Source organism: Bos mutus, chromosome X (assembly GCF_027580195.1).
Source record: "Bos mutus isolate GX-2022 chromosome X, NWIPB_WYAK_1.1, whole genome shotgun sequence".
Lineage (NCBI taxonomy): Eukaryota > Metazoa > Chordata > Mammalia > Artiodactyla > Bovidae > Bos > Bos mutus.
Genome location: NC_091646.1, coordinates 64,359,835 through 64,386,509, shown reverse-complemented (window position 1 = coordinate 64,386,509; position 26,675 = coordinate 64,359,835). Strand labels below are relative to the sequence as shown.

Sequence of the window (26,675 nt, the reverse complement as noted above, 5' to 3'; positions counted from 1 at the left end):
GTCAACCCTGGGCACCCCAGCCTGAAATGGTAATCTGGCAATGCTAGTACAGGCAGAGTGTTAAAACATGGGGTTAAGAGAGCAGATCTGGGGAGACGACTGCCATTGGCTGTGTGGAGATAACCTAAAGGGATGGAAATGAGGGGTTCTGGGAAATGAAGTGAGGGGCTCCACTGCCAAGAATGCTCCTAAAGGAAACATTGTCTGCCTTGGAAATATAACACGATTTTTTAGTGGTGCACAAGGGGCATAGCCACTATCCTGGTCTCTCTCCCCACACACCAGCTCTTGCATCCATTGGCGCTAGGAAGGACTCCCATCAAAGAAAGTGTGCCACAGTCTGTTGCAACTTCCTGCCAGTCTCTGCCACTTCAGGTTCTTTATGCACACCCCAATTGTGCCTGCCTTATTCCTCCCTGGCCTGAGTGAGTAACTGTGTCCCAGTAAGTTGCTACTTTTGCTCCTGATCCCCTGGGTGGAGAACATACTCCTGAAGGTAGTCCATAGGCAGAGGTGGGGGAAAAGACAAAGCTGAATCCTAGGGGTTGTGCAACCAAAGAAGAGCAACAGAAATCTCTCTGTGCAGCTTCACAAGTGGTGAATTAAATCTCTGAAGTCAGCATGATAAACCCTGCCTCTTGGGAATATCTGAATGGACAACAAATGCTCCCACAACTGAGACTGGTCTAGTCTTAGCATCTGTGGAAGTTGAGGACAAGTACACAAGGGAGCTGGGTCAGATCAAAGTTGGAGCTGACCCCACAGTGCCCACAGTACATCCAGAGACCTACCTAAAGGTACTGGAAGACCTCCTGGGGAGGTGAGGCTTAGTTGTGACACTGACAGCAGAGGACTCAGGAAAATAATATTATCACTATTATGTATGTTTCATTGTGTTCTTCTGTTTTATTATTTTCTTTAAAATTTTCAATATATTTATATTTTATTAATTTTTACTTTGCTGCATTTTCTCTTGTTTTTTTTTGTTTGTTTGTTTGTTTGTCTTACCTTTTTAATCTTTTATTTCAAATATTTTTGTGTTTTTTTGCCTTTATTCTTTTATTTTTTTGTTTTTCTCGTTCTTTGTTTTCTTGCTTTTTGTTTCCTTTATTTTTTGTTTGCTTCTTTTTTTTTTTTTTTTTTTGGTTTCATTTTGTTTTGATCATTTATCTTCAGTTCTGTTTGTCTGATTGTTTTCTTCTTTAGCTGTTACTTTTATTATTGATGTTTATGTTTGGTTTTATTTTTCTGTTTGCTTTCTTTTTCTGGCCATGTTATGTGGCTTGTAGAGTCTTTTTTCCCCTGCCAGAGGTTGGGCTTTAGCCTACAGGGTGGAAGTGGTGAGTCAACGGCTCTGGACCACCAGTGAATTCCCAGGCCCAGGAAATATGAATTGGTGTGGGGTCTCCCAAAGGTCTCCATCTCAGCACCAAGACCTGGCACCACCCAATAGCCTACAGGCTCCAGTGGAGGATGCCTCACATTAAACAACCAGGAAGATAGAAACACAGCCCCATCCAGCAGCAGACAGGCTGAGTAAAGCTGTATGGAGCTAACAGAGACCCCCAAACACACAAACCCAAGTGGTCCTGCCAATCAGAGGGACAAGGCTTAGCTCCAGCCACCAGAGTACAAGAACCAGTCCCTCCCAACAAGAGGCCAACACAAGGCCATGAACCAATCACAAGCACCAGGAGGCAGACTGTAGAAGAGGAAATATGACCCTGCAACCTGTTGCAAAGTATACCACAAACAGTAACTTAGACAAAATGAGATGACAAAGAAATATGTTACAGATGAAGGAGCAAGGTAAAAACACACAAGACTTAATAAATGAAGAGGAAATAGGCAATCTACCTTAAAAAGTATTCGGAGTAATTATAGTAAAGATGATCCATTATCTTGGAGATAGAAAAAAGACATGGCTCAGGAAGATAAAAGACATTTTTAACAAGGGCCTAGAAAAACTAAAGAACAAGCAAACAGTGATGAAAAACACAATAACTGAGCTGAAAAGTGGACTAGAATGAATCAATAGCAGAATAACTAAGGCGGTAGAATGGATAAGTGAATTGGAAGGTAGAATGATAGAAATAATTGCTACAAAGTAGAAAAAAGAAAAAAATGAAAAGTAATGAGGGCAGTCTCAGAGACTTCTGGGATATTTTAAACACAGAGACATTCAAATAATAGAAGTCCCAGAAGAAAAAAAGGACTTTGAGAAAGCATTTGGAGATTATAAATGAAACTTCCATAACATGGGAAAGGAATTAATCAGCCAAGTCTGGGAAGTGCAGAGAGTCCCATACAGGATAAACCTGAGGAGAAACACACTGGGACTTATATTAATCAAACTAACAAAAAATAAATACAAAGAAATATATTAAAAGCAACAAGAGAAAAGCACAAGGGAATCCCCATAAGGTTAAGAGCTGGGGATTTTTGGCAGAAACTCTGTAGACCAAAAGAAAATGGTTTAATATATTTAAAGAGATTAAAGAGAGAAAAACTACAACAAATATTAATATACCCAGCAAAGATCTCATTCAAATTTGATGGAGAAATCAAAACCATTACAAACAAGTGAAAGCTAAGATAATTTAGCACCACCAAATCAGATTTACAAGAAATGCTAGGCAGGAAGAAAAAGATCTACAAAAACAAAGTCAGAACAATTAAGAGGAACATACATATCAATAATTACCTTAAATGTAAAGGGATTAAAGTTTCAACCAAAGGACACAGACTGCCTGGATGAATATAAAAACAAGATCTGTACATGTGCTGTTTAGAAGAAACACACACTTCGGATACATACAGATTGAAAATGAGGGGATGGAAAAAGATATTCCATGCAAATGGAAAAAAAAAGAAAGTGGAAGTAACTATATCAGACAAAGTGAAAATTAAAGTCACTCAGTTATATCTGACTCTTTGCCATACCATGGACTATACAGTCCATGGAATTCTCCAGGCCAGAAAACTGGAGTGCCTTTCCCTTCTCCATGGGATTTTCCCAACCTAGGGATCAAAGCCAGGTCTACCACATTGCAGGCAGATTCTTTACCAGCTGAGCCACAAGGGAAGCCCAAGAAAACTGGAGTGGATGGCCTATCCCTTCTCCAATCCAGGAATCAAACCAGGGTCTCCTGCATTGCAAGAGGATTCTTTACTAACTGAGTTAAGAGGGAAGCCCATATCAGATAAAATAGACTTTAAGATAAAGACTGTTACAAGAGACTGGGCTTCCCAGGTGGTGCTAGTGGTAAAGAACCTGACTGCCAGTGTTAGAGACAGAAGAGACTTGTGTTCTATCTCTGGGTCAGGAAGATCCCCTGGAGAAGGAAATGGCAACTCACTCAAGTATTCTTGCCTGGGAAATCTCATAGACAGAGAAGCCTGGTGGGCTACAGTCCATACAGTTGCAAAGAGTCAGACATGACTTAGTGGTTAAGCACAAGAGATTAGGAAGGACACTATGAAATAATCAAGGGATAAAGCCAAAAAGGACATATAACAATTGTAAAAATATATTCAACAGACATAGGTACACCTCAATACATAAGGCAAATGTTAAAAGTCATGAAAAGAGAAATCAACCATGATATAATAATAGTGGGAAACATTAACACCCTGCTTACAATAGTGGACAGATCAGACAGAATACAAATAAGGATACAAGCTTTAAATTACACATTAGACCAGATAGACTTAATTGATATTTATAGAGCATTCCATCTAAAAACATCAGAATACACTGTCTTCTCAAGTGCACATAGAACATTCTCCAGAATAGATCTCATCTTCGATAACAAATCAAGCCTTGGTAAATTAATGAAATTAAATCATATCAAGCATCTATTCTGATCACGATGCTATGAGATTAGATATCGATTACAGGGAAAAGACAAAAAAAAGAAAACTGTAAAAACATGGGGGAAAATAACTAAATAACTAAGAGATCACTGAAAAAATCAAATAAATATATATCTAGAAACAAATGACAATGGAAACAAGATAATAAAAAACCTATGGGATGCAGGAAAAACCGTTTCAAGAAGGAACTATGTAACAATTCAATCCTACCTTAAGTAATAAGAAAAAAAAAAAAAAACCTTCTAATAAACCTCCTAACCTTACACAGAAAACATTAGAGAAAGAACAACAAAAACAAAAGACCCAAAGTTAGTAAAAGGAAAGAAATCACAAAGATCAGAACAGAAATAAAAAGAAAAAAAAAAAACAATAGCAATGATCAATAAAAGTAAAATCTGGTTCTTTGAGAAGATAAACAAATGGATAAACCATTAGCCAGACTCGTCAAGAAAAAAAAGAGAGAGGACTGAAATCAGTAACATTAGAAATGAAAAAGGAGAACACATAACTGACACCACAGAAATACAAAGGATCATAAAAGACTACTACAAACAACTATATACCAATAAAATGGACCACTTGGAAGAAATGGACAAATCCATAGGACAGTACAAACTTCCAAGACTCGACCAGAAGAAATAGAAAATATGAACAGACCAATCACAAGCATGGAAAGTTATACTGTGATTAAACATCTTCCAACAAACAAAAGCCCAGGACTAGATGTTTCTAGAGTTAAATTCTATCAAACATTTTGACAAGAGCTGACACCTATTCTTCTCAAACTCTTCAAAAAAAAAAATACTATCACAGAGAAGAACACTCCCAGGCTCATTCTACAAGATCACCATCAGCATGATTAAAAAAATCAGACAAAGATATTACTGTAAAAGAAACTTAGAAGTCAATGTCACTGATGAACACAGACAAAAATTCCTCAAGAAAATACTAGCAAAGTGAACTAACAACACATTAAAAGGATCACGTACTATGGTCAAGTGGGGTTTATCCCAGGGATGCAAAAGTGGATTCTTCAATATATGCACATCAATCAATGTGATACACAATATTAACAAACTGAGGGATAAAAACCACAAGATCAACTCAGTGGGTGCAGAAAAAGCTTTTGAAAATATTCAACACCAATTTATTATATACAAAAAAATAACTCTCAAGAAAATGGGCATAGAGGGAACCTATCTCAACATAATGAAGGCCATATAAAAGAAACCCACAGCAAACATCATTCTCAATGGTGAAAAACTGAAAGCTTTTCCCCTAAGATCAGAAATGAACAAGGATGTCCACTCTCACCAGTATTATTCAACATAGTTTTGGAAGTCCTAGCCAGGACTATCAGACAACAAGAAGAAATAAAAAGAATCAAAAATGGAAAAAAAAAGAAGTAAAATTGTCATTGTTTGCAAATGACATGATACTGTATATAGAAAATTCTAAAGATGCCACCAGAAAACAACCAGAGCTAATAAATGAACCTAGTAAAGTGTCAGGATACAAAACTAATACACAGAAACCTCTTGCATTCCTATAACCTAACAACAAATATCAGAAAGTGAAATCATGGAAACAACCCCATTTACATTCCAACAAAAGAATAAAATACCTAGGAATAAACCTACTTAAGGAGGTAAAAGACCAATAGTCATAAAACTGAAAGATACTGATGAAAGAAATCAAAGATGACACCATCAAATAGAGAAATATACCTGTTCTTGGACTGGAAGGATAAATATTGTGATAATAACTATCTTTCCCAAATCAACATAAAAATTCAATGTAGTTCAGTTCAGTCGCTCAGTCGTGTACGACTCCTTGTGACCCCATGAACCACAGCACATCAGGCCTCTCTGTCCATCACCAACTCCCGGAGTCCACCCAAATCCATGTCCATCGAGTCGGTGATGCCATCCAACCATCTCATCCTCTGTTGTCCACTTCTCCTGCTGCCTTCAATCTGTCCCAACATCAGGGTCTTTTCAAATGAGTCAGTTCTTCACATCAGGTGGCCAAAGTATTGGAGTTTCAGCTTCAACATCAAACTTTCAAATGAACACCCAGGAATGATCTCTTTTAGGATGGACTGGTTGGATCTCCTTGCAGTCCAATGCACTCTCAAGAGTCTTCTCCAACACCACAGTTCAAAAGTATCAATTCTTTGGTGCCCAGCTTTCTATTTAGTCCACTCTCACATCCATGCATGACCAGTGGAAAAACCATAGCCTTGACTAGACAGACCTTTGTTGGCCAAGTAATGTCTCTGCTTTTTAATATGCTGTCTAGGTTGGTCATGGAGAAGGCAATGGCACCCTACTCCAGTACTCTTGCCTGGAAAATCCCATGGACAGACGAGCCTGGGGGCTGCTGTCCATGGGGTTGCACAGAGTCTGACACGACTGAAGCCACTTAGTATCAGCAGCGGCAGGTTGGTCATAACTTTCCTTCCGAGGACTAAGCGTCTTTTAATTTCATGGCTGCAGTCACCATCTGCAGTGATTTTGGAGCCCAGAAAAATTAAGTCTGACACTGTTTCCACTGTTTCCCCATCTATTTGCCATGAAGTGATAGGACCAGATGCCATGATCTTAGTTTTCTGAATGTTGAGCTTTAAGCCAACTTTTTCACTCTCCTCCTTCACTTTCATCAAGAGACTCTTCAGTTCTTCTTCACTTTCTGCCATAAGGGTGGTGTCATCTGCATATCTGAGGTTATTGATATTTCTCCTGGCAATCTTGATTCCAGCTTGTGCTTCATCCAGCCCAGCCTTTCTCATGATGTACTCTGCATATAAATTAAATAATCAGGGTGACAAGATACAGCCTTGACATACTCCTTTTCCTATTTGGAACCAGTCTGTTGTTTCATGTCCAGTTCTAACTGTTGCTTCCTGACCTACATACAGGTTTCTCAAGAGGCAAGTCAGGTGGTCTGATATTCCCATCACTTTCAGAATTTTATACAGTTTGTTGTGATCCACACAGTCAAAGGCTTTGGCATAGTCAATAAAGCAGAAAGAGATGTTTTTCTGGAACTCTCCTGCCTTTTTGATGATCCAGTGGATGTTGGCAATTTGATCTCTGCTTCCTCTGTCTTTTCTAAAACCAGCTTTAACATCTGGAAGTTCATGGTTCATGTATTGCTGAAGCCTGGCTTGGAGAATTTTAAGCATTACTTTATTAGCATGTGAGATGAGTGCAATTGTGTAGTAGTTTGAGCATTCTTTGACCTTGCCTTTCTTTAGGATTGGAATGAAAACTGACCTTTTCCAGTCCTGTGGCCACTGCTGAGTTTTCCAAATTTGATGGCAAATTGAGTGCAGCACTTTCACAGCATCATCCTTCAGGATTTGAAGTAGCTCAACTGGAATTCCATCGCCTCCACCAGCTTTGTTCGTAGTGATGCTTCCTAAGGCCCACTTGACTTCACATTCCAAGATGTCTGGCTGTAGGTGAGTGATCACACCATCATGATTATGTGGGTAGTGAAGATCTTTTTTGTACAGTTCTTCTGTGTATTCTTGCCACCTCTTCCTAATATGTTCTGCTTCTGTTAGGTCCATACCTTTTCTGTCCTTTCATTGTGCCCATCTTTGCATGAAATGTTCCCTTGGTATCTCTAATTTTCTTGAAGAGTTCTCTAGGCTTCCACATTCTATTGTTTTTCTCTATTTCTTTGCATTGATCATTAAGGAATGCTTTCTTATCTCTCCTTGCTATTCTTTGGAACTTTGCATTCAAATGGGTATATCTATCCTTTTCTCCTTTGCTTTTCACTTCCCTTCTTTTCACAGCTATTTGTAAGGCCTCCTCAGACAGCCATTTTGCTTTTTTGCATTTCTTTTTCTTGGGAATGGTCTTGATTCCTGTCTCCTGAACAATGTCTTGAACCTACATCCATAGTTCATCAGGCACTTTGTCTATGAGATCACGTCCCTTAAATCTACTTCTCACTTCCACTGTATAGTCATAAGGGATTTGATTTAGGTCATACCTGAATGGCCAAATGGTTTTCTCCACTTTCTTCAATTTCAGTCTGTATTTGGCAATAAGGAGTTCATGATCTGAGCCACAGTCAGCTCCCGGTCTTGTTTTTACTGACGGTATAGAGTTTCTCTATCTTTGGCTTCAAAGAATATAATCCTTCTGATTTTGGTGTTGACCATCTGGTGATGTCCATGTGTAGAGTCTTCTCTTGTGTTGTTGGAAGAGGGTGTTTTCTATGACCAGTGTGTTCTCTTGAGAGAACTCTATTAGCCTTTGCTCTGTTTCATTCGGTACTCCAAGGTCAAATTTGACTGTTATTCCAGGGGTTTCTTGACTTCCTACTTTTGCATTCCAGGCCCTTATATTGAAAAGGACATCTTTTTTGGGTGTTAGTTCTAGAAGGTCTTGTAAGTCTTCATAGAACTGTTCAGCTTCAGTCTCTTCAGCATCATTGGTTGGGGCATAGGCTTGGATCACCATGATATTGAATGGTTTGCCTTGGAAATGAACAGAGATCATTCTGTTGTTTTTGAGATTGCATCCAAGTACTGCATTTTGGACTCTTATGTACTATGATGGCTACTCAATTTCTTCTAAGGGATTCCTGCTCACATAGTATAAATAATGGTCATCTGAGTTAAATTCACCCATTCCAGTCCATCTTAGTTCACTGATTCCTAGAATGTTGATGTTCACTCTTGTCATCTCCTGTTTGACCACTTCCAATTTGCCTTCATTCATGGACCTAACATTCCAGGTTCCTATGCAACATTGCTCTTTACAGCATCCAACCTTGCTTCTTTCACCAATCCCATCCATAACTGGGTGTTGTTTTTGCTTTGGCTCCATCCCTTCATTCTTTCTTGATTTACTTCTCCACTGATCTCCAGTAGCATACTGGGCACCTACCAACCTGGGGAGTTCCTCTTTCAGTGTCCTATATTTTTGCCTTTTCATACTGTTTATGGGATTCTCAAGGAAAGAATACTGAAGTGGTTTGCCATTCCCTTCTCCAGTGGACCACATTCTGTCAGACCTCTCTCCACCATGACCTGTCCGTCTTGGGTGGCCCCACAGGGCATGGCTTAGTTTCATTGAGTTAGACCAGGCTCTGGTCCATGCGATCAGATTGGTTAATTGTCTGTGACTGTCGTTTCAGTCTGTCTGCCCTCTGATGCCCTCTCTCAGTGCCTGCTGTATTACTTGGTTTTCTCTTACTTTTGATGTGTGGTATCTCTTCACGGCTGCTCCAGCAAAGCGCAGCCACTGTTCCTTACCTTGGACTTTGGGTTCAAGCAATCTTTGTCAAATTACCAATTCCATTTTTCACATAATAAGCAGGAAAAAAATCACAGTTTTTATGGAAATACAAATAACCAAAATTAGCCAAAACTATCTTGAGAAAGAAAAACACAGCTGGAAGTATTCACAACTATCACTTCAAACTACACTATAAAACTACAGTCATCAAGACAGTATAGCCCTGTCAGAAAAATAGAAATATAGATAAATAGAACAGGATTAAAGCCCAGAGGAAAATCCAATGCTCAGTGGTCACCTAATCTATGACAGAGTTGGCAAGAATATACAACGGAGAAAAGACAGTCTTCTCAGTAGGTGTTTCTGGAAAACTTGACAGCTAAAATTAAAATAATGAAATTAGAACAGACTCTAACACTATACATAAAAATAATCTCAAAGTGACTTAAAGACCTAACTAAAGGTAATGTCAGCACTCTAAATCTTTTCGAGGAAATCATTGGCAGAACACTCTTTGATATAAATCACAGAAGTTCTTTTTTGACCCACTTTCTAGATTAATGAAAATAAAAACAAATATAAAGAACTGGTATCTAATTAAACTTAACAGCTTTGCATAGTCAGTTCAGTTCAGTTTAGTTGCTCACATGTCTGACTGTTTGTGACCCCATGGACTGCTGCTCATCAGGCCTTCTTGCCCATCATCAACTCTTGGAGCCTGCTGAAACTCATGTCTATTGAATCGGTGATTCCATCCAACCATCTCATCCTCTGTCGTCCCCTTCTCCTCCTGCCTTCAATCTTTCCCAGCATCAGGGTCTTTTCAAATGAGTCAGCTATTTGCATCAGGTGGCCAAAGTATTAGAGTTTCAGCTTCAGCATCAGTTCTTCCAATGAATATTCAGGACTGATTTCCTTTAGGACTGACTGGTTGGATTTCCTTGCAGACCAAGGGACTCTCGAGAGTCTTCTCCAACACTACGATTGAAAAACATCAATTCTTCGGCCCTCAGCATTCTTTATAGTTCAACTCTCACATCCATACATGACTACTGGAGAAACCATAGCCTTGACTAGATGGACCTTTGGTGGCAAAATAATGTCTCTGTTTTTTAACATACTCTCTAGGTTGGTCATAACTTCTATTCCAAGGAGCAAGTTTCTTTTAATTTCATGGCTGCAGTCACCATCTGCAGTGATTTTGGAGCCCCCCTCCCAAAATAAAGTCTCTCACTGTTTCCATTGTTTCCCCATCTATTTGCCATGATGGGATGGGACCAGATGCCATGATCTTCATTTTCTGAATGTTGAGCTTTAAGCCAACTTTTTCACTCTGCTCTTTCACTTTCATTAAGAGGCTCTTTAGATCTTCTTCACTTTCTGCCATAATTGTGGTGTCATCTGCATATCTGAGGTTATTGATATTTCTCCCGGCAATCTTGATTCCAGTTTGTGGTTCATCAAGTCCAGCATTGCTCATGATGTACTCTGCATATAAGTTAAATAAGCAGGGTGACAATATACAGACTTGATATACTCCTTTAAAAAATCATTTTTGCCAGAGATAAATCCACGCACATATGGACATCTTATCTTTGACAAAGGAGGCAAGAATATGCAATGGATTAAAGACAATCTCTTTAACAAGTGGTGCTGGGAAAACTGGTCAATCACTTGTAAAAGAATGAAACTAGAGCACTTTCTAATACCATACACAAAAATAAACTCAAAATGGATTAAAGATCTAAATGTAAGAACAGAAACTATAAAACTCCTTGAGGAGAACATAGGCAAAATACTCTCCGACATACATCACAGCAGGATCCTCTATGACCCACCTCCCAGAATATTGGAAATAAAAACAAAAATAAACAAATGGGACCTAATTAAACTTAAAAGCTTTTGCGCAACAAAGGAAACTATAAGCAAGGTGAAAAGACAGCCTTCAGAATGGGAGAAAATAATAGCAAATGAAGCAACTGACAAACAACTAATCTCAAAAATATACAAGCAACTCCTACAGCTCAACTCCAGAAAAATAAATGACCCAATCAAAAAATTTGCCAAAGAACTAAATAGACATTTCTCCAAAGAAGACATACAGATGGCTAACAAACACATGAAAAGATGCTCAACATCACTCATTATCAGAGAACTGCAAATCAAAACCACAATGAGGTATCATTTCACACCAGTCAGAATGGCTGCAATCCAAAAGTCTACAAGCAATAAATGCTGGAGAGGGTGTGGAGGAAAGGGAACCCTCTTACACTGTTGGTCTGAATGCAAACTAGTACAGCCACTATGGAGAACAGTGTGGAGATTCCTTAAAAAACTGGAAATAGAACTGCCTTATGAACCAGCAATCCCACTGCTTGCATATACACTGAGGAAACCAGACTTGAAAGAGACACGTGTACCCCAGTGTTCATCACAACACTGTTTATAATAGCCAGGACATGGAAGCAACCTAGATGTCCATCAGCAGATGAATGGTAAGAAAGCTGTGGTACATATACACAATGGAGTATTACTCAGCCATTAAAAAGAATACATTTGAATCAGTTCTAATGAGGTGGATGAAACTGGAGCCTATTATACAGAGTGAAGTAAGCCAGAAAGAAAAACACCAATACAGTATACTAATGCATATATATGGAATTTAGAAAGATGGTAACAATAACCCTGTATACGAGACAGCAAAAGAGACACTGATATATAGAACTGTCTTTTGGACTCTGTGCGAGAGGGAGAGGGTGGGATGATTTGGGAGAATGGCATTGAAATATTGTATAATATCACATATGAAACGAGTCACCAGTCCAGGTTCGATGCATGATACTGGATGCTTGGGGCTGGTGCACTGGGACGACCCAGAGGGATGGTATGGAGAGGAAGGAGAGAGGAGGGTTCAGGATGGGGAACACATGTATACCTGTGGCAGATTCATTTTCATATATGGCAAAACCAATACAATATTGTAAAGTTAAATAAAATAAAATTTAAAAATATTTAAATAAAAGATTAAAAAATGCAAAAAAAAAAATCATTTTTGCCTAGTCACTGAAACCATAAACAAGAACAAAAGGTAAACCTCAGAATGGAAGGATATATTTGCAACTAAGCAACTGACAAGGGATTAATATACAAAATATACAAACAGCTCATGTATTTCAATATCAAAAGAAGCAAAAACCCATTTGAAAAATGACTGAAGAACTAAATAGACATTTCTATTAAAAAGTCATACAGATCGCCAACAAACATGAAAAGATTCTCAGTATCACTAATCATTAGAAAAATCCAAATCAAAACTACAGTGAGGTAACACCTCACAGCAGTCAGAATGGCTATCATCAAAAAATCTACAAAGAATAAATGCTAAAGAGGATGTGAAGAAAAGGTAACCCTCTTATACTCTTTGTGGGAATGTATATTGATATAGTTATTATGGAGAACAGTATTGAGGTTCCTTTAAAAGTAAAAAAAATAAAATAAAAAGAACTACCATATGACTCAGAAAACCCACTCCTGGGCATATATCCTAATAAAACCATAATTCCACAAGATACATGTACTCCAATGTTCATTGCAGCATTAATTTCAATAATCAGGATGTGGAGGCTACCTAAACGTTTATCAACACACGAATCAAGAAAGAAGATGTGGTACATATATATAATGGAATATTATTCAGCCACAAAAAGAAACTAATTTGTACCATTTGTAGAGAGAGGTGGATGGACCTAGAGACTGTCATAGAGAGTGAAATAAGTCAGAAAGAGAAAAACAAATACCGTGTAATATTGCATATATGTGGAATTTACAAAAATGACATGGATGTACTTATTAACAAAGCTGAAATAAAGACAGAGATGTAGAAAAAAAATGTGTGGATACCAAGTTGGGAAGTGTGGTGGGTTGAACTGGAAGACTGTGACTGATGTATATACCCTACCATATATAAAATAGATAACTAATGAGAATGAAGTTTATAACACAGGGTAATCTACTCAATGCTCTGTAGGTACCAAAATATGAAGGAAACCCTTCCTGTACATAGGAAACCCATCCTATGTATAAAAGAATGTATACATATAGTGGACTCACTTTCTTGTACAGCAGAAACAAACTCAATTTTGTAAAGCAACAATTCAGTAAAAATTAAAGAAATTTCTTCAAAACATTAATGCAAAAAGTTGGTAGCAAAACATTGTGCACATTACAATTTTAGTTTTGTTTATATAATTAATGGGGGAAAAAGCACACCAGAGTTGTAATAGTGATTATCTCAGAGCACAAATAACTTTCCTTTCTGTGCTTTTATGCATTTTAAAAATTGTTTTACTATAATATTCTTAATGGACTCCAGTTCAGTTCAGTTACCTAGTCATGCCTGACTCTTTATGAACCCATGCATTGCAGCACACCAGGCATCACCAATTAGCTTGCTCAAACTCAAGGCCATCGTCAGTGATGCCATCTAAACATCTCATCCTCAGTCATCCTCTTCTCTTCCTGCCTTCACTTTCCCAGCATCAGTGTGCTTTCCAGTGAGTCAGTTCTTTGCATCATGTGGCCAAAGTATTGGAGTTTCAGCTTCAGCAACAGTTCTTCCAAAGAATATTCAGGACTGATTTCCTTTAGGATTGACTGGTTTGATCTCCTTGCAGTTTCAGGGATTCTCAAGAGTCTTCTCCAACATCACACTTCAAAAGGATCAATTCTTCACCATTCAGCTTTCTTTATAGTCCAACTCTCACATACATACATGACTATTAGAAAAACCATAGCTTTGACTGGACAGACCTTTTTTGGTAAAGTAATGTCTCTGTTTTTTAAGAGCCTGTCTAGGTTGGTCGTATCTTTTCTTCCAAGGAACCAGCGTCTTTTAATTTCATGGCTGCAGTCACCATCTGCAGTAATTTTGGAGCCCCCCCCCAATAAAATCTGCCACTATTTCCATTGTTTCCTCATCTATTTGCCATGAAGTGATGGGACCAGATGCCATGATCTTAGTTTTTTGAATGTTGGGTTTTAAGTCAGCTTTTTTTGCTCTTCTCTTTCACTTTCGTCAAGAGGCTCTTTAGTTCTTCACTTTCTGCCATAAAGGTGGTGTTATCTGCACATCTGAGATTATTGATATTTCTCCTGGCAATCTTGATTCCAGCTTGTGGTTCATCCAGCCTGGTATTTTTCATGATGTATTCCGCATACAAGTTAAATAAGCAGGGTGACAATATACAGCCTTGACGTAATTCTTTCCCAATTTGGAACCAGCCCATTGTTCCATGTCGAGTTCTAACTGTTGCTTCTTGACCTGCATACCAATTTCTCAGAAGATAGGTAAGGTGGTCTCGTATTCCCATCTTTTGAAGAATTTTCCACAGTTTATTGTGATCCACACAGTCAAAGGCTTTGGTGTAGTCAATAAACCAAAAGTAGATTTTTTTTTCTGGAACTCTCTTGCTTTTTTGATGATCCAATGGATGTTAGCAATTGATTTTTGGTTCCTCTGCCTTTTCTAAAACCAGCTTGAACATCTGGAGGTTCATGGTTTATGTACTGTTGAAGTCTGGCTTGGAGAATTTTGAGCATTACTTTGCTAGTATGTGAGATTAATGCAATTGTGTGATCGTTTGAACATCCTTTGACATTGCTTTTCTTTGGGATTGGAATGAAAACTGACCTTTTCCAGTCCTGCGATCACTGCTGAGGTTTCCAAATATGCTGGCATATTGAATGCAGCACTTTCACAGCATCATCTTTTAGGATTTGAAATAGTTCAACTGGAATTCCATCACCTCCACTAGCTTTGTTCATAGTGATGCTTCCTAAGGCCCACTTGACTTCGCATTCCAGGATGTCTTATCCGGGTCATTAAGATCTTTCTTTTTAATAGTTCTGTGTATTCTTACCAACTCTCCTTAGTATCTTGCCACTTCACCTTAATATCCTCTTCTTCTTTTAGGTTCATACCGTTTCTGTCCTTTATTATGCCCTTCTTTGCATGAAATGTTACCTTAGTATCTCTGATTTTCTTGAACAGATCGCTCATCTTTCCCATTCTGTTGTTTTCCACTATATATTTGTTTGCTTTGTTTACTCTGGAAAGTTTCTTTTCTCTCCTTGCTATTCTTTGGAACTGTTCATTCAAATGGAAATGTCATTCCTTTTCTCATTTGCCTTTCATTTCTCTTTTCTCAGTTATTTGTAAGACCTCCTTTGACAACTGTTTTGCGTTTTTGCACGTCTTTTTCCTGGGGATGGTCTTGATCACCACCTCCTGCACAAGGTCACAAACTTTCATTTATAGTTCTTCAGGCACTGTATCTACAGGGCGAATCCCTTGAATCTATTTGTCACTTCCACTGTATACTCATAAGGGATTTGATTTAGATCATACCTGAATCTTCTAGCAGATTTCTCTACTTTCTTCAATTTAAATCTGAATTTTGCACTGAGGAGTTCATGATTTGAGCCACAGTCCACTTCTGGTCTTTTCTGTTTGTTTGTTTTGGCTGACTGTATAGTGTTTCTCCATTTTTGGCTGCAAAGAATATAATTGATCTGATTTCCGTATTGACCATCTGGTGACGTCCATGTGTAGAGTCATCTCTTTTGTTGTTAGAAGTGGGTGTTTGTTATTACCAGTGCCTTCTATTGGCAAAACTCTGTTAGCTTTTGCCATGCTTCATTCAAGGCAAAAGACCAAACTTGCCTATTACTTCAGGTATCTCTTGACTTTCCTACTTTTCCATTCCATTTGTTGTTGTTGGTGGTGGTGCTGTTAGTTCTAGAAGGTCTTGTAGATCATCATGGAACTGTTCAATTCATCTCCTTCAGCCTTAGTGCTTGGGGCATAGACTTGGATTAGTGTGATATTGAATGGTTTGCATTGGAAATGAACAGAGATCAGTCTGTCATTTTTGAGACTGCAACCAAGTCCTGCATTTTAGAACCGTTTGTTGACTATGAGGGCTACTCCATTTCTTCTAAGGGATTCTTGCCCACAGTAGTAGATATAATGGTCATCTGTATTAAATTCGCATATTTTGGTCCATTTTAGTTCACTGATTCCTAAAATGTTGATGTTCACTATTGCTACTCCTGTTTGACCATTCCCAATTTACCTTGATTCATGGACCTAAAATTCCAGGTTATTATGCAATACTGTTCTTTACAGCATCAGACATTACTTCCATCACCAGTCACATCCACACCTGGGCATTTCCACTTTGGCTCTGTCTCTTCGTTCTTTGTGGAGTAATTTCTCCACTCTTCTCCAGTAGCATATTGGGCATCTACTGACCTGGGAAGTTTCATCTTTAGGTGTCACATCTTTTTTATTTTCATACAGTTCTTGGGGTTCTCAAGGCAAGAATACTGAAGTAGTTTGCTATTCCATTCTCATTCTCACGTTTTATCAGAACTCTACCATGACCACTCAGTCTTGATAGCCCTACAGGGAATGGCTCATGGTTTCATTGAGCTAGACAAGGATGAAGCAGGGCAAATGCTAATAGAGTTCTACCAAGAGAACACACTGGTCATAGCAAACACTCTCTTCCAACGACACAAGAGAAGACTCTACACATGGACATCACCAGATGGTCAACACCAAAATCAGATTGATTATATTCTTTGCAGCCAAAGAAGGAGAAACTCTATACAGTCAGCAAAAACAAGACCAGGAGCTGACTGTGGCTCAGATCATGAACTCCTTATTGCCAAATTCAGACTGAAATTGAAGAAAGTGGAGAAAACCACTCGGCCATTCAGATATGACCTAAATCATATCCCTTATGACTATACAGTGGAAGTGAGAAATAGATTTAAGGGACTAGATCTGATAGACAGAGTGCCTGATGAACTATGGATGGAGGTTCATGACATTGTACAGGAGACAGGAATCAAGACCATCCCCAAGAAAAAGAAATCCAAAAAAGCAAAATGGTTGTCTGAAGAGGCCTTACAAATAGCTGTGAAAAGAAGGGAAGCAAAAAGCAAAGGAGAAAAAGAAAGATATACCCATTTGAATGCAGAGTTCCAAAGAATAGCAAGGAGAGATAAGAAAGACTTCCTCAGCCATCAATGCAAATAATTAGAGGAAAACAATAGAATGGGAAAGACTAGAGGTCTCTTCAAGAAAATTAGAGATACCAAGGGAACATTTCATGCAAACATGGGCTCAATAAAGGACAGAAATGGTAGGGACCTAACAGAAGCAGAAGATATTAAGAAGAGGTGGCAAGAATACACAGAAGAACTGTACAAAAAAGATCTTCAGCGTTGGTCCGGGGCCCACTCCCCCCACTGCCCATGGGCCGGGCCGCCACGCCCCCGCCAGGTTCTTCTGCGGGGGCCCTGCATGTGGAGCTGTCATCTCAGCAGTGACATCTTCAGAACATTGCTGCCTGGAACATTGTTAATAGCCATCAGCTCCTTGATACCTACTTCACACTTCACTTGTGTAACAGTGAAAAGGTATACAAAGAATTTTATAGGAGTGAAGTGATTAAGAATTCCTTGAATACAATATGGTGGAGTCTTGATTTTGGAATAATGCCAGACTGTCTGGATACATCTGTGTCTTGTTTTGTGGTAAAGATATGGGGTGGAAAGGAGGACATCTACCAGCTGTTGACTGAATGGAAATCTGTTTGGACTGGTTTAAATACCTGGGTCAGCAGATTCATGCCCGCAACCAGAATGAAATAATTCTGGGGCTGAATGATGGCTAATATGGTGCTCCATTTGAACATAAGGGTTATTCAAATGCTCAGAAGAATATTCGTCATCAGGTGCATCAGAACTGTGTTTGAAATTCTTATGATGTCTTCTCTTTGCTGCAGCTTCATAGAGCCCAGTGTGCAATTAAACAGACTCAGGTAACTTCAGAAAATTGGAAAGGGAATTGACGAAAAAACTAAAACTCACATCTACAAGCAATGGGCTGAAAAAAGAAAGTGAGTGTCTGCAATTAAAAATTTTGGTGCTTCGAAATGAACTGGAAAGACAGAAGAAAGCTTTGGGACAGGAAGTAGTCTTGCTGCATAAAGAAAAAATTGCATTACAGAACAAAGGAAGTACATTTTCAGCTGAGCACCTCAAGCTTCAACTCCAAAAGGAATCCCTAAATGAGTTGAGAAAGGAGTGCACTGTGAAAAGAGAACTCTTTCTGAAGACTAATGCTCAGTTGACAATTCGTTGCAGGCAGTTACTATCTGAGCTTTCCTACATTTACCCTATTGATTTGAATGAGCATAAAGATTACTTTGTATGTGGTGTCAAGTTGCCCAATTCTGAGGACTTCCAAGCAAAAGATGATGGAGGCATTGCTGTTGCCCTTGGTTATACTGCACATATGGTATCCATGATCTCCTTTTTCCTACAAGTGCCCATCCTGTAATTCATAAGGGATCTAGATCAACAATCAATGATAATATTAATGACAAGCTGACTGAAAAGGAGAGAGAGTTTCGATTATGCGCAAAAGGAGGAGAGAAGTTGTAGTTTGATTACGGTGTCTATCTTCTGAAACAAAAATAGAGCACAGCTAAGATATCAACATGAACTAGGGACTCCAGACTTGAGGCAAACCCTTTCTAACCTGAAAAACTTCATGGAGCATGGACTAACGGTCAGGTGTGACAGACATCACACCTCCAGTGCAAACCCTGTTCCAAAGAGACAAAACTCCATATTTGGGGTGCAGATGTAGGTTTCTCTGGGGGAATCCCTTCACCAGACAAAGGATACTGGAAACGGGCCAGCTCAGAGAGTGAGAGAGTCCAGTACAGAACCCCTCCCCCCAGTCATAACTCTGCACTTGTCCAGCCTGTGACCCTTGTGCCCTCCACAGGAGAATCTGACAGAAAGACAGCATCTGTCTTCCTCCTTGGACACCTCCTTGGACCTCTCCAAAGAAAACAAGAAAAAAAAAGGGGGGGTAGATCTGGGTGACAGCTTAAATGGAGGCCACATGAGTGTGAAAACTAGCCAGGAGCAAGGACAAACCCTCTCGGGGCCTCCGGCCACAATCAACAGCACCCTCCTGCCCAGTGAGTAGGCCAGCTTGTCTGGCGCCCAGCTCCCCGGGGGCTTCCACCCAGTCTCGGAAGCTGTGCTCTGCTTCACCGTGGAACAAGCAGAAGAGATCATTGGAATGGAAGCCACAGGCTTCACCTCAGGCGATCAGCTGGAAGCATTTAACTGCATCCCCGTGGACAGTGCTGTGGCAGTGGAGTGTGATGAACAAGTTCTGGGAGAGTTTGAAGAGTTCTCCCGAAGGATCTATGCACTGAACGAAAATGTATCCAGTTTCCGCAGGCCACGTAGGAGTTCTGATAAGTGAAGCAAGCGGACAGATGGTAGGACCAGGATGGAGTCACTGCTTGAAATGAGGATAAAGCTGCACTGGTTACCCTTTGTAGTAATTATGACACAAAATGAATATTAATGGAGGATATTCCTCAGAAAAATAGACTTTGTGAATCAAGGAGGGACTCAGGATCATTGTCTATCAATGGGCCAGATAAAGTTAGATTTTGCTTGCAAGATTTTGCTTTTCAGGCCTGACAATTGTTTTAAGGCAAAAGTCACTCTCTAGCTTGAGTCACCTTATAAGCATTTGTCTGCTTTTTTATTTACACTTATATGTTATCCTCAGAGGGAAGATGATAATATATAGATAATATAATGAACTAGCCTTTAGATTTTCATTGGATTTGCCCTCACCATAGTTTATGAAACTTTTGGGAAAATTGAATATTCAGTGGTCTCCTATAAAAGGCCCATTGGCCTCTGCCCCCAAGCTCCACAGTCAACCCAGCTGTTATGCCATTGGGGCAGTAGATGCCTTGTGCATCCTGACCCCAGAGAACATCACATTTGCTGGTTCTTTAATGCAGTTGCCATGACCTTCCACCTCTTTCAGTCAGCCATAACTTTGATGCAGCCCTCAGATTATATGAAAAACCTCACCTCTGGAGGATCCTAGGGGACCCTCAAGGACACTCCCCCCAAGGTTACTATAGTCAGACTATATCAAGTTCCCTCTGGGGGCCAAAGTTTTTATGTGGGTAGATGCTGTTGTCAAAAACTGGGTGTGCTTTCTGGCAATGTTCACTGTATAGATATCCCTATATGTAAATCCCATGTCAATTTATTAAATTTCAGTGGAAAGGAGGCATTGTGTATGATGAAATATGCGTAGGGAGTCAGGCTGTCCAGTGTGAAAAATGCAAGGCAGTTGATTTAGTTGGATTCAGAGACTAGATGAGGGATAGAATACTATTGGTATGTGTGCAATTACATAAATATTAAATTATGTTTTTGAAGTCCACTTTCATTTCTGGAGCTCAGATTTCATTTGCTATTGCTGTATATTTTATATACCCAAGGGCATTACCTCAGGGTTGCAAGCAGTTTAAGGAGATTTTATGCTTATATCCATGTATTAAATAGAAGAATAAAAATTGAGTTTACTTGAAAAAAAGAATCTTCACGACCCAGATAATCACAATGGTGTGATCACTCACCTAGAGCCAGACATCCTGGAATGTGAAGTCAAGTGGGCCTTAGGAAGCATCGCTACAAACAAAGTTAGTGGAGGTGATGGAATTCTAGTTGAACTAGTTCAAATCCTAAAAGATGATGCTGTGAAAGAGCTGCACTCAATATGCCAGCAAATTTGGGAAACTCAGCAGTGGCCACAGGACTGGAAAAGGTCAGTTTTCATTCCAATCCCAAAGAAAGGCAATGCCAAAGAATGCTCAAACTACCGCACATTTGCACTCATCTCACATGCTAGTAAAGTAATGTTCAAAATTCTCCAAGCCAGGCTTCAGCAATACATGAGCCGTCAACTTCCAGATGTTCAAGCTGGTTTTAGAAAAGGCAGAGGAAGCAGAGATTAAATTGCCAACATCCACTGGATCATCAAAAAGTAAGGGAGTTCCAGAAAGACATCTATTTCTGCTTTATTGACTATGGAAAAGCATTTGACTGTATGGAACACAATAAACTGTGGAAAATTCTGAAAGAGATGGAAATACTAGACCACCTGACCTGCCTCTTGAGAAACCTGTATGCAGGTCAGGAAGCAACAGTTAGAACTGGACATGGAACAGCAGACTGGTTCCAAATAGGAAAAGGAGTACATCAAGGCTTTATATTGTCACCCTGCTTATTTAACTTATATGCAGAGTACATCATAAGAAATGCTGGGCTGGAGGAAGCACAATCTGGAATCAAGATTGCCGGGAGAAATATCAATAACCTCAGATATGCAGATGACACCACCCTTATGGTAGAAAGTGAAGAAGAAATAAAGAGCCTCTTGATGAAAGTGAAAGAGGAGAGTGAAAATGTTGGCTTAAAGCTCAACATTCAGAAAACTAAGATCACAGAATCCAGTCCCATCACTTCATAGAAAATAGATGGGGAAACAGTGGAAACAGTGTCAGACTTTATGTTTCTGGGCTCCAAAATCACTGCAGATGGTGATTGCAGCCATGAAATTAAAAGATGCTTACTCCTTGTAAGCAAAATTATGACCAACCTAGACAGCATATTAAAAAGCAGAGACATTACTTTGCCAACAAAGGTCCATCTAGTCAAGGCTATGGTTTTTCCTGTGGCCATGTATGGATGTGAGAGTTGGACTATAAAGAAAGCTGAGCACTGAAGAATTGATGCTTTTGAACTGTGGTGTTGGAGAAGACTCTTGAGAGTCCCTTGGACTGCAAGGAGATCCAACCAGTCCATCCTAAAGGAGATCAGTCCTGTGTGTTCACTGGAAGGACTGATGTTGAAGCTGAAACTACAATACTTTGGCCAACTATTGCAAAGAGCTGACTCATTTGAAAAGACCCTGATGCTGGGAAAGATTGAGGGCTGGAGGAGAAGGGGACGACAGAGGATGAGATGGTTAGATGGCATCACTGACTTGATAGACATGGGTTTGGGTGGACTCTGGGAGTTGGTGATGGACAGGCAGGCCTGGCGTGCGGCGATTCATGGGGTCACAAAGAGTCGGACACGACTAAGAGACTGAACTGAAATGAACTGAGACAAGGATATGATCCATGTGATCTGTTTGGTTAAATTTCTACGATTGTGATTTTCATTCTGTCTGTCCTCTGATTAATAAGGATTAAAGGCTTGTGGAAGCTTCTTGATGACAGGGACTCTCTGTGGTTAATCTGGGTCTTGCTCTGATGGGCGGGATCATGCTCAGTAAATCTTCAAAGCAATTTTCTGTTGATGGGTGAGGCTGTGTTTCCTCCTTGCACTTTGGCCTGAGACCAAATTATGGTATGGGTAATGGTGGTAAATGCCAACCTACTTCAAACGGATTTATGCCAGCATGCTGCAGCTCCCAGAATTGTTGTATTCAGAGCATCTACCCCTGTAGCAGGCCACTGTTGAACCACGCCTCTGCCTGAGGTCCTGGACACTCACACACAAGTGGCTCAGTCCCTTGTGGGGTCACTGCTCCTTTCTTCTGGGTCCTGTAGTGCAGGTTTTCTTTGTATCCTCCAAGAGTCTGTTTCCCTAGTCCTGTGGAAGTTCTATAATCAAATCCCACTGGCCTTTAAAGTCAAATTCCCTGGGTGTTCTCAGTTCCTTTGCCAGATCCCCAGTTTGGAAAATCTCTGCAACAGATTAATTTCCAAAATATACAAATAAGTCCTAGGGTTTAAGACAGTAAGTACCATTATAAACAACTAATGGAATATAATGGAATAAGTAATATTGATAACATCAGTTTGCAAAGAGACTTAATCATATTAAATCAAGACCTGGCTGGTTCATTTTTCTGTTGTGAATTTTATCTGCATAAAAACTCCAATTTTAAAAAATAACTATCTCTGTATAGAGATAACCAAGAGTACTGCTAAGAGTTGTTTCTTCTCTTATTTTCAAATATTTGAAAAGCATTGAATTTAAAATACTTCAAAATCAATGCATCATCCTAAGTGTTCTTGATATGCATTACTAAAATAAAAATACCAATAACTTTATCAATTGCTTAATACATACCAGAGACTTTACATACACTATTTTACTTACTTCATGTACCTGAAGGTGTTGAAAAATATTTGAATATGTGATGATATTCTATTTTTGTGATTCAATGTTATAATTATATTAAGATGGTTGGTATTATTATCATGCTGCTTTTACTGATAGAAACAGTAAAGCTCCATGTCTATGCTCTTCCTGTTACAAAATATTTGCTTCCTATGTTTTGGAATTAGGCACCCCTGGATCCAAATTTCAGCTTCACCACTTTCTGCTCAGGTATCCTGGGACATTAAGGTATCCAAGTTAAATTTCCTCCTTTGTAAAATACTCTTAACAAAGGTTATTGTGGGTAGAGTTTAAATGGTATACCTGCACAATAATAAGTGGGCAATAAATATTAGTGGCTTTCCTATTTACTTCTGTTATTCCTAGGTGGTTTTTCAGTACATCTAACACAGTTAAAATTCCATTCACATGATTTTCAGAAGTGTCTTGGACTGAGTTAGAATTTCTGGATGACTATAGCACTTAAAGGTAGAGTCCTGCAACTGAACATTTATTATAGTGCCTCTGAAATACTTCTAGCTGTGAGTCATACCTCACCAACCATCCTGCAAGCTCCTAGAAAACAGAAGTCTTGTCCTGTACCTCTTTGAATTCTACCTGGAACTAGATGCAGAGTTGAAAATATAGCATAATGTTTGGGCAAAGGTCTATAAAGGGTGCTGTTACTACCTTTGACTGTATCATCTCAAGCAAATCATTTAACATTTCTGAGTCTGATTTTTCATTTTTAAAAATGGAGAAAAATAACATAATATCTACCTTATAGACTGAATGACAAAATGCACATAAAATATTAATTACAGTGACCAATACATAGTAAATGTATAAAAACTGGAGTTGTAATAATATTAGTATAAATTTCAGATATCAGTAAATACAGGATTGATTACTCTATTCCAAGCAATATACTATATTAATCATAGTCCTGTGAGGGTTTTTTATACTATGAAAGCCAGCACTTAAATATTTTTTTATTTATATTTTTCTTTATATGTTTTAATGTCATCTGAAAAATCATACTTTGCTATCACTGTTTTATCTATAAACATTATATTCTCATATTTATTAAAACATTTTATTTTTTCTATTTTTAAAATTTTAATTTTTAAAATTAGAGTATAATTACTTTACAATATTATGATAGCTTCTGCCATACATCAACATGAATCAGCTGTAAGAATACATATGTCTCTCTCTCTTGAACTGCATGTCCCATCCCACCCCTCTAGGTTGTCACAAAACACTGGCATTCTTGAGTCACAGAGCAAATGTCCACAGAGCAAATGTCCACTGGCTATTTTTTCACATGTGCATGTTATGGTAATGTATATGTTTCAATGCTACTCTCTCAAATCATCCCAGCCTTTCCCCACTGTGTCTAATAATCTGTTCATTACGTCTGTGTCTCCATTGCTGCCCTGCCAGTGGGATCATCAGTACTATCTTTCTAGATTCCATATATATGCATTAATATGTGATATTTGTTTTTTTCTTTATGAATTACTTCACTCTGTATAATAGGCTCCAGGTTCATCCAGTTCATTAGAACTGATTCATATATGTACCTTTTTGTAGCTGAGTAGTATTCCATTGTGTATATGTGCCACAACTTCTTTATCCAGTCATGGGTCAATGAACACCTAGGTTGCCATGGCCTAGCTATTGTAAATAGTGCTGGGATTAACATTGGGGTACATATGACTTTTTAAATTATGGTTTCCCCAGGGTATATGCCCAACAGTGGGATTCCTGGGGTACCAGTTCAGTTGCTCGGTCGTGTCCGACTCTTTGTGATCCCATGGACTGCAGCATGCCAGGCCTCCCTGTCCATCACCAACTTCCAGAGCCTGCTGAAACTCATGTCTATTGAATTGGTGATGCCATTCAACTATCTCATCCTCTGTCATCCCCTTCTCCTCCCGCCTTCAATCTTTCCCAGTATCAGGGTCTTTTCCAATGAGTCAGTTCTTTGCATCAGGTGGCTGAAGTATTGCAGTTTCAGCTTCAGCATCAGTCCTTCCAATGAATATTCAGGACTGATTTCCTTTAGGATTGACTGGTTTGATTTCCTTGCAGTCCAAAGGACTCTCAAGAGTCTTCTCCAATACCACAGTTCAAAAGTATCAATTCTTTGGCACTCATATGGTAGTTTTATTCCTAGTATTTTAAGAAATTGCCATATTGTTCTCCATAGGGCCTATATCAATTTTCATTCTCACCAATAGTGCAAGAGCATTCCCTTTTCTCTACATCCTCTTCATCATTTATTGCTTGTAGACTTTTTGATGATGGCTATTCTGACCAGTGTGAGATGATACCTCATTGTAGTTTTGATTTGCATTTCTCTAGGAATGTGCAATGTTGAGAATCTTTTCATGGGTTTACTAGCCATCTGGATGTCTTCTTTGGAGAAATGTCTCTTTAGGTCATCTGCCCACGTTTTGATTGTTTGTTTTTCTATTATTGAGCTGCATGAGCTGTTTGTATATGTTGGAGGTTAATCCTTCATCAGTAGTTTCATTTGCTATTAATTTCTTCCATTCTGAAGGGTTTTTCATCTTGCTTATAGTTTCCTTAAAAAAATCATTTAAGTTTAATTCAGACCCATTCATTTATTTTTGTTTTTGTTTCCATTACTCTAGAAGAAGAAAAAAAAAGAAGAAGAAAGTTAAGTAGCTCAGGTGTGTCTCACTCTTTGTGACCCCATGGACTGTAGCCTACCAGGCTTCTCCATCCATGGGATTTTCCAGGCAAGAATACTGGAGCGGGTTGCCATTTCTTTGGAGGTGGGTCAAAGAGGATCTTGCTGTGATTTATGTCAGAGTATTCTGTTTTCCTCTCTGAGTTTTATAGTTTCTGATCTTTTAGTTAGTTCTTTAATACATTTTGATCTTATATTTGTGTATGTTGTTAGGAGGGCTTCCCAGGTGGTCCTCATGGTAAGGAGCCTGTGTGCCAATGCAGTAGACATAAGAGATGCTGATTTGACCCCTGAGTTGGGAAGATCCCCTGGAGGAGGGCATGGTAACCCATTTCAGTATTCTTACTTAGAGAATACCATGGACAGAAGAGCCTGGTGGGCTATAGTCCTTGAAGTCACAAGGAGTTGGACAGGACTAAAGCAACTGAGCATGCATGCATGGTGTTAGAAGTGTTCTAATATCATTCTTTTACATGTAGCAAACCAGTTTTCCCAGCACCACTTATTGATGAGACTGACTTTTCTCTACTGTATAGTTTTGCCTCCTTTGTCAAAGATAAGGTGTCCACTAATGCACGGATTTATCTCTGGGATTTCTATCTTGTTCCATTGGTCTATATTTTTGGTTTTGTGCCAGTACCATACTGTTTTGATGACTATGGCATTGTAGTATAGTTTGAAGTCAGGAAGATTGATTACTTCAGCTCCATTCCTCTTTCTCAAGATTGCCTTGGCTA

At 39.0% G+C, this 26,675-nt stretch overlaps 1 pseudogene; it reads left to right on the top strand.

Moving 5' to 3' along the window:
* Positions 1-19,494, top strand: part of LOC102265897 (UV radiation resistance-associated gene protein pseudogene) — a 35,252-nt pseudogene extending 15,758 nt beyond the window's left edge.
* The last annotated feature ends 7,181 nt before the right edge of the window (positions 19,495-26,675 follow it).